The following is a 9,229-nucleotide window of genomic DNA, read 5'->3' as shown; positions in this document are numbered from 1 at the left end:
GGCGGCTATTTCTGTAGAATGGGCAAGTGGTAAAGACGTAACTCGCCGGAACGGGGATGGTAGGTGGGGCCGAGGGGACAAAATATATCCTATGACAGGCAAGTTCTGTGGCCCGGACCAACTCCTACGGTGATGGCTCGGCTTAAAGGGGTAGTTGGCAGTAGTGACCTTGCCGGGGTGAAGGGAGTTGGGCGAAGAGACGAAGCTCAGTTACAGAACCCGCTGGGTGAGGGCAGGGATTCCAGCCTCCCCAGGGGCGAGCCGAGCCAGGGGCCAGGGGGGTTCCGCAGAGGCAGTAGGGAGGACGCAGAGCTGGGATTCTAGGGAGGGGGCGGGGATGATGGCCATGGGGTTCTGGAAGTCCCTGGAAATATGTGCAGAATTTTGCATTGTGAGTAATTTTCTTTGCAAGGGGTCCATACCTGCTGTGACCTGATAAATACCCCCTCCTCAACAGATTAAGAACTATTATGCATGGGTAGAGACGGAGCATCCAATTAGGGTAGACCCGGGAATTTATTAAAGGATTTTAAAGTGGGTGGTTCCTGCAGAAATAATAGAGGTGGTTCTTTAAATGTATTTCACTGTTAACCGAGAACCTTTCTAATTTAATGTTTGATTCCATAGTTTCTGTGAATTGAGACTGAGTTTGTCCTGGCTTCTGATGCGTCCTGATGCTTTAGGAAAGCATGTCGTGGGTACTTCTAATCCAGGTTGTGAGAAGGAAACAGGATGATAGTAACCTTGTAGGGGAAAACATTGTAACATTTCTCGCCAGAGAGATTTCTTCCTCGTCCCTGGCTGCTTCAGACAATTCAGATACGCTGTTGTGAGCTGAGCTGCAGTGGGACAATCTTAATAAAAATCACCGAGACTTTGCATCTTGATTGGGTTGCACTACGGCAAGTTTTTCATTGTTCCAGTGTGTCTATGTTTTTTTGCAAACCGGAGCTATCACATATCACATGAATTGTAGATTTGCTGCATTTTGCAGCAGGCCTGTATTAAATTCATGAAGCAATTGTGCCAAACTACATGGTGTGTGTGCTTTTCTCTCCTGTTAGGGTTTCAGCTTCATTCAACACCATTGCCACAATTCATTACCTGGCAGTGCAGTTTGAAATGTACTCCTCAGTGCCCATTAGGTAGGATATGGTACATGCTTTTCACAAATCCGAGCATGTTTCCATCAACAATAGTTTTTGGTCTTTGTAAAAATTAAAATGTTGCAGTATAATCCAAGTATGTAGTGTTAAATAGAATACTAAGCAGTTTTTAAGTTTTTACTTTTTAATTTGGAGATCATTTCAGTTTTTCAGAGAAGTTGCAAGAATAACAAAGAATTTTCTAGTAACCTTTGCTCAGATTGAGTTGTTACTGTTTTACATACCATTTATCTTTTTATGTTGTTATTGCTAGAGGGTACTTGTGCTGGTCAGTGAGAGAGTGGAAAGGGGGAAAATACTCCAATGGGCAGCAGTCCCTTCTCCATTTCTCCCTTCTGTTGGGATTTGGGGCATACATACTTACACATCTTGTATCTTTTTCAAGCCGAAGTGGCCAAGGTGGCCCATGTGGGATCTGGCTCTCTCAACGACTAGGCTATGTGGCTGGCCCATCATTTTTTTTTTTTTTCCTTTAAGTTTTCTATAGGGCACATGTTCTCCCCAAAGAGAGAAACCAAGGGAAAGTGAGCATGCCCACCCAGTGGGTATGGCAGTGCTACAATATCTTCTCTTTCATTTTTTTTCCTTGGGATTTTGTGCATACGTGCACATGTACCTGGTAGGTTCATTAAGTAGTGAAGTATGGGACTCAAACAGCACAGCCAGACATGTGGGGTCCAGCTGCCGTAACCACCATGCCATTGCCTGTCCTGTCATTTGCTCTTTATCACACATACAAAATGTTTTTCTTAGACCTCAAAAGGGTAAATTACATGTATGAGTGGCCTCCTACTCCTAAATGCTTTAGCATGGGAAGCAGTATGGATTTTACATTTTAGCTTGCTTTGTTGGTCTGGAATGAAATTCTAGGAAAGAGTAGCTTGGTCTACTTTCAAAAAAAAAAAAAAAGAATATAGAGGCCAGGGGCCAGCAGGTGGCGTGGTGGTTGGGGTGCTGGACTTCCATGTGGCTGAGTCTCAGACCTGGCGGCTTGAAACTCACAAATGCTGAGCGTGTGTGTATGTGTGCCCTACGTCCTGTGGGGGGAATGGACGAGAAGGGATTGCAGGGTGGCCATCCCTCCTGGGGGGGGTTTCTCAACTTTCTCGTGAGCGCATGCACCCCTATAGCAACAATCTCTCTCTCTCTCAAAAAAAAAAAAAAAAAATTAGAGGCCAGTTGGTGGCACAGTGGTAAAATACTGTGCTTTGTGAGGCAATCCCATGTGGGAAGTTCACTCTTCAAGTGTGGAGACCTCTGAGGGTGCTGGACACGTGTATCCTGATCTGGGGCTGACTGAGACTGGAGGCGAATCAGTGTCAAGACTCCATTGGCCGCTTTCTTTGTCTGTCTTTCCCTTTTTATATTACTGTCTCTCTTGCACATGAAAGAAATAAAATACATTAAAAACAAAAATAAAAAAGCCACCTAGCCTAACCCAGTGGCATATACCTGTAACCCTAGCTGCTTGGGAGGGTGAGGCAGGAGGATCTTAGGTTTGAGGCCAGTCAGCATGGGCAATATGGTAAGACCCTGTCTCAAAAAACAATACGCAACAAAACAACATAGTTGTAGCCATCAAACATTTTTAAAATTTATCTTTATTCATCATTTTAAAATTTGTTAGAGGGCACGTGTGCATATATGTGAGAGAGAGTGAGAAAGCAAGCTGCCAGGTCTGGGACTCGAACCATGGTTGGCCATGTGGGAATCCAAAACCTCAACCAATATGCCACCTGCTGGTCCCAGTCATCAAACTTTTATAAATAATAGAAAAAGTGAGGCTGTTTGGTTTGCTGTTTCGATTGTGGAAGATAGAGTTGGCTACCATGTTAGGTTTTTCTATTTGCACCTGTTCTTCTCTTTCTCCTGTTTTTTTTTTTTTTTTTTTTTTTTTTTTTTTGTGGTACCCTATGAGTGCTTGGTATCTGATTATTTATGTATAAAGAGCACAACAAAGGGAAGGACACACCTAGATACTGCAAAGTTGTGCTCTGTTAATACTAGATTGGATAATTTGAGACGTGCACAGTATGATTAATCTCATATAGATATCTTTGTGTCTCTCTTAGTACCAAAGAAAATATGAGATGAGTGTCTAAAATCCATAATATTTATATTTGTGTATGTATGGTTTGAATTTGAATACTGCCCAACCCCCCTCCCCGAAAGTTATATATAGAAATCTTGCTATTATGTTGTCCTAGAGGTTGAGCTCTTGGTTTTGTTATACAAGGGTTTTTTTTTTTTTTTTTAAGTCTGCTGGAGGGTGCATGCACTCACAGGAGAGGGAAACAGACATAGAGACAGGGAAAGCAAAAAAGCACCTCAGGGGAGATGGCCACGCCACAATCCCTTCTCCATTCTCTTCTTGGGATTTTGGCCATTCACACACACACACCTCCTGTGTTTTTCAAGCCACTGGGTCTGGGACTTCAGTCAGTTAGTCAGTCAGTCATGAGGGATCCAGCTTTCTTAACCACAGTGTCTTGGGCTGGCCCTGTTACAGGAAATTTTAAAAATTTAACTTTATTTATTTTAATTTGACCAGAGAGGGACAGAGTGAGAGAGTGAGAGAGAGAGAGAAAGCCTCCAAGTCCGGGACTTAAACCGCAGTCAGCCATGTGGGAGTCCAGTGCCCTACCACCACACCACCTCCTGCTGGCCCCATACAGGAAACTTTTTTCTTTGGGAGAGGTCTTTTTTTTTTTTTTTTTTTTTTGTTTTAGGGCGGCTGTGCTCCCCCAAAAGAAAGACAGGACAGACAGAAAGAGAGAGAGAGACAGTGAAAAATCACCCCACAGGGGAATGGCCATGCCACAATCCCTTCTCCTCCATTCTCCTCTCGGGATCTTGGACACACACGCACATGTGCCTGGCATGAGTTTAAGCCACTGGGTCCAGGACTCAAACCGAGGTCGACTATATGAGAGTCCATTGACATAGCCACTACGCTAACTGCTGGTCCCCCATACAGGAAACTTTATTATTTTTTTTAGAGGTTTTTTTGTTATAGAGTGCGTGCACTCACCAGACAGAGAGAGACATAGAGACAGAAAGCGAGAAATCACCCCCCAGGGGGGATGGTCACGCTGCAGTCCCTTCTCCTCCATTCTCCTCTTGGGATCTTGGGCACGCACGCACACGTGCCTGGCGTGAGTTTTAAGCCACCGGGTCCGGGATGCGAACCGTGGTCGACTATGTGGGAGTCCAGCGACATAGCCATTACGCTAACTGCTGGTTCCCAACAGGAAACTTTTTAAGATGGCAAAAATCTTTCATAATTTAGTGTATAGTGAAGAGAGGAAGACTTTGAGCCAGGCTGAACTGGATTTTAATCTTACCAGTGTGACTCTGGGCAAATAACCCAATCTCTAGAAAAATGGCACTAACACCTAAAATGCCAAAGTGGTGAGGATTAAGTGAGTTTATGTAAAAGATAGCAAAATATGGCACCTGCATATGAAAGAGGTGTCTAAAGAGATTAGCGTTCTTTTTTTCCCCTTTCTTGGCTTCTGTGGAGTTTTTCACTGGAATAGTTCATGGAGTAAACCTTCCATATAGTCAGTCTTTCTTAGGGCCTTAGAATGTATTCAAACTTACAGTGAATGATTTTTTTTATAAAAGCAGTTTTTTGGGGTACCTACTTTACCTACTTTATAAAATTAAAATGAAAGATATATTTAAAAGGACTCCATGCACCTTTTAGAGTGAAAAGCTTAGAATTGATAGTTTTGTAGTTTGTAGTGAAAGCATTGTGATAGTAGATGTTTCTGCTTTTTGTGTTGTTACATCATGTTTATGTGACAGTTGCCCATCATTTGAGGGATGGGTGCAGATATAAAAAATGTATAGCTAGTAATTTAGTAAGTGCCTTTTTTTGGGGGGGGAGATTTTTGCTATAGGGCGCATGTCGGAAAGACAGAAAGCAAGAAATCACCCCCAGGGGGGATGGCCTCAATCTCTTCTCCTCCATTCTCCTCTCGGGATCTTGGGCATGCACACACACACGCTCAGTGTGAGTGTAAGCCACCAGGTACGGGACTCAAACCGTGGTCGACTACATGGTAGTCTAGTGACATAGCCATTACACCAGGTGCTGATCCTGAGTAACTGCTATTTTTAAAAAGCAGTGTTTAATTATTGAGGATTGTATAGATTTACTTTTATACTTCTACAAGTTATGAGATGGGCCAACCGTAGTGAATACAGTGGTGGGTTATAGCAGCAGGCACATTGCAGATGCAGGTAGGGCTTTAATTCTTCCCAGGCAGCAGGTCTTCCCATAGTTTTGATATTTCATTTAAAATATAGGACAGTAGACTGGACATGTCTTTAAAGAAAAAACAGACTTAAAGACCTAGTCCGCTATTGGCATTCCAGATTGTCCGTAGTATAGTTGCAGATTATGTGAATCTAATAGAACCTCTGGGATGAAGAAGTGTATTTTCTGGATGTTATCCAGGTGTCTCAGAGTATTGTTTTTTAAAAATAATTATTTATTTAATTTTATTTGCTATTATTTTTTAATTTGACCAGAGACTGACACAGAAAGAGAGAAAGGGAAAGTGAGAAAGCAAGCCACCAGGTCAGGGACTTTAACCAAGGTTGATCATGTTGGAGCCCAGCGCCTTAACCACCAAGCCACCTGTTGTGCCCCTTTCAGAGTATTGTTAAGAATGTACTAGCTGCCCATGTTTTATTTTATTTATTTATTTTTTAGAGAGATTTTTTGCTATAGGGTGCATGTACTCACCAGAGAGAGAGAGACAGAGAGATGGAAAACGAGGTATCACCCCCTGAGGGAATGGCCATGCCGCAATCCCTTCTCTATTCTCTTGGGATTTTAGGCTTGCATGAACATGTGCTGGCATGAGGTTTAAAGTGCCAGGTCCAGGATTGGAACTGCGGTTCACTATGCGGGAATCCAGTGATGTAACCATTATGGCATCTGCTAGTCTGCTGGTCTCATTGCCTATGTTTTAAATTATGTAGCTTTTATTTTGTAATTATGAAGAACTAGCTTATAAAATGGTGTATATTCTTTTTTTTTTTAAGATAGGTATTGTTATAGGGCATGTGCACTCCCCAAAGAGACAGAGAGACAGGCAGAGACGGAGAAACAAAGTGATAAATCACTCCTGGGGGGGGAATGGCCATGCTGCAGCCCATTCCCCTGCATTTTTGTTGTGGGATTTGAGGCGTGCATGCGCACACACACGTGCCTGGCATGAGTTTTAAGCCCTGGGTCTAGGATTTGAACTGTGGTTAACTATGTGGAAGTCCAGTAACATAACCATTACACCATCTGCTGGTCCCTTGTATATATTTTTTAAAGTGAATAGGTGTTGTCATTTGTTGTTTCATAAGATACTTTTGGATAGAACTTTTTTAAAAAAATGTACCTCAATAACTTACTGTGCCTACTTTTTAGAATCAGACACCAGTGTTACTAAACACTAATGTGAAAGAAATACATAAAGGTATGTAGATAAGCAGTTATAACCTAAAAAAAAAAAGTATTTAATTTTTATTTATTCATCCATTTATTTTAATTTGACTAGAGAGAGACACACACACACACACACACAGAGGGAAACTGAGAAAGCAAGCCAAGAGGTCTAGGGCTTAAATCGTGGTTGGCCGTGTGGAGGACTGTCCAGCACCTTAATCACCACACCACCTGCTGGCCCCCACGGTTGTAACTTTAGAGATTTAATAAATAAAAGCAGTGTAGTCTTTCTCCAAGTTGAGAGTGCTTAATAAAATAAGGCTAATTTCTAGAAAGTCAGGAACACTAAATCACTGAGATGCTTTTGGAGACTTACTTTACCTTCCAAATGAATTGCTTTCAATAAAAAAAATGGATTGAGTTTGTACTTTTAGTAATAGTATATTTTAGACTATTACTACACTTTTTAATAACCTCATCTTTTGTTTTTTTTTTTATCTTTTTTGTTGCCAGAAGGCTTGTGTGATTGATAGGGGAGACAGGGATGGGGGCTACCTGCCAATGGGGCGTGGTCATGCTGCAGTCCTCTCTCTCCTTTTTCCATTCTGTTCAGCTTTTGGGTGGACACTTTTTTTTTTTTTAAGAATTATTTTATTTAACTTTATTTATTCACTTTTTATTTTAATTTGACCAGAGAGGGACAGAGTAAGAGAGAGAGAAAGAAAGTGAGAAAGCAAGCCGCTGGGTCCAGGACTTGAACCGCGGTCAGCCAGGTGGGAGTCTAGCACCTTTAACCACCATGCCACCTACAGGCCCCAGCACTGTATTTTTCAAGCTTCTGGGGCAGGGATTTGTACTGTAATCAGCCTTGTGGGATCCTCTTAATTGCTGAGCTGTGAGGCTAACTTAATTTTATTTTTTAAAGAATTATTTATGTAGTTAATATATTATTATTGTTGTTATTATCTTAATTTACTGTGGGGCACATGTGTTCGTTCACCAGAGAGAGTCAGAGAGAGAAAGTGAGAGAGAGAGAGCGAGAGCAAACTGCTAGGTCCAAGACTTGAACCCCAGTTGGCCATGTCAAGTCTAGCACCCTACCACTATGTCACGTGCTGGCCCTCTGACTTAACTGTTTTTAAATTGGGATTTTCTTGTATCTCTTTGGTACCTATTTCTAAGTTAAATTTAGAAGAGATATACCCCATCAAAAGAAATAGTGCCAAGTGGAAGCAAACTCAAATGTAACGATGAGATGTGTTGTGATGGTGACACTTTTTTTTTTTTAAACAGCATTTTATGTGAAAATTTAATGTACATGTTTATTTTTTTAAGAGAGATTTTTCTTCAGGGTGTGTGCACTCACCCAAGAGACAGAAAGCAAGAAATCAATCAGGCCCTGGGGGAATGACCACATTGCAGTCCCTCCTTTTCCATTCTCCTCTCAGGGTCTTGGGCATGCATGCACATTCCCTGGGCATGAGTTTCAAGCCTCTGGGTTCAGGACTTGAACTGCAGTTGACCGCTTGGGATTCCAATGACATAGCCATTACCGCCATCTGCTGATCCCTATGTATATTATTTTATTTATTTATTTTTTTGGGGGGAGAGATTTTTTTTGCTATAGGGCGCGTGCGCTCACTAGACAGACAGAGAGAGACGTAGAGACAGAAAGCGAGAAATCACCCCCCAGAGGGGCTGGTCACGCCGCAATCCCTTCTCCTCCATTCTCCTCTCGGGATCTTGGGCACCCACGCACACGTGCCCGGCATGAGTTTTAAGCCACCAGGCCCGGGATGCAAACCGCGGTCGACTACGTGGGAGTCCAGTGACATAGCCATTACACTAACTGCTTGTTCTCCCATGTATATTATTTTTATACTGATGATAATGAACAAAAATAACAAACAAAAGAAAATACCCAGCTAGGAAATCTTACTGTGTACTCTTTTTCCACAACCTCAAGAGACTACTTGTGCATGTTACTTCATGTTTTGGATTAATTAATCATATAGAGGATGGGAACAAAGCTGTTTAGAACTTGACTGTAGCAAGGGGAGCTGACATTAAATATTAAACTGAAACTTTTACATTTGTCCTTAAAAGTTTCACTATCCCCCACCCTCTAGACCCTACTCCCATTTTATTCTCCAAGGTCTTTGCCGTAGGTGACTGCACTTGTCAGGAGAGAGACGTGAGAAGGAAAGTGAGAAATGGCCCTCGGAGATGGCCACGCCTCAATCCCTTCCTCCATTATTCTGGGATTTGGAACAATCGGGGCACAAACATATACGTGCCCAGTGTGATTTTCAAGCCACCAGGTCCGGGACTTGAACCTCCGTCAGCTATATGGGAATCCAGTACTTTAACCACTACATCTGCTGACTCAACTATTTCACTTTTGCTGGGGTTGTCTTAGAACTCTAGAACCAGAAGAGACTTTGTTTAACAATCCAGGTCTACACTGTGCAGTATGGTTTTGCGGTTGTCTATGTGCATTAGTGTAGCCACTAGCTATGCATACTTACTTAAATTTAAATTAACATTATAGAGAATTAAACGCTTTCCTTTTCTTTCCTAGTATTTTTTTGAGAGTTTTTTTTTTTTTTTT

At 42.1% G+C, this 9,229-nt stretch overlaps 1 protein-coding gene across 4 annotated transcripts in view; it reads left to right on the top strand.

The window, feature by feature from the left end:
• STAU2 (staufen double-stranded RNA binding protein 2) overlaps nt 1-9,229 on the top strand; it is a 375,847-nt gene that overhangs the window by 1,310 nt on the left and 365,308 nt on the right. The window lies entirely within an intron of this gene.

Source organism: Tupaia chinensis, unplaced genomic scaffold (genome assembly GCF_000334495.1).
Source record: "Tupaia chinensis unplaced genomic scaffold, TupChi_1.0 Scaffold000002_1, whole genome shotgun sequence".
NCBI lineage: Eukaryota > Metazoa > Chordata > Mammalia > Scandentia > Tupaiidae > Tupaia > Tupaia belangeri.
Note: the sequence above shows the minus strand (reverse complement) of the source record. Positions and strands in the feature narration are given on the sequence as shown.